Raw genomic sequence first — 204 nt, 5'->3', positions numbered from 1 at the left:
AGAGCTGGGTCTTGGTGCTGAGATGAGGAACTCTGTGAGACCTCACTCTGAAGAATATTCCCTGGGGTCTGAGGTTCTCTCTTAGTCCAGGGGGTCGGACTCGGAGTGCTCACCGCAGGAGCTTCCGCCTGACCCTGGGCTTGCGAATTAAGATCCTGCAAGCTGCGTGGGGCAGCAAAAAAAAAAAAAAAAAAAAAAAAAGAG

The 204-nt window shown here is 51.0% G+C and overlaps 1 protein-coding gene across 1 annotated transcript in view; it reads left to right on the top strand.

Moving 5' to 3' along the window:
• The window catches only part of RCHY1 (ring finger and CHY zinc finger domain containing 1), an 82,254-nt gene that overhangs the window by 80,081 nt on the left and 1,969 nt on the right, over positions 1–204 (top strand). The gene's annotated exons all lie outside the window — the stretch shown is intronic.

Source organism: Physeter macrocephalus, chromosome 7 (genome assembly GCF_002837175.3).
Source record: "Physeter macrocephalus isolate SW-GA chromosome 7, ASM283717v5, whole genome shotgun sequence".
NCBI lineage: Eukaryota > Metazoa > Chordata > Mammalia > Artiodactyla > Physeteridae > Physeter > Physeter macrocephalus.
The sequence above is the reverse complement of the archived record's forward strand: the minus strand, read 5'-3'. Positions and strand labels throughout refer to the sequence as shown.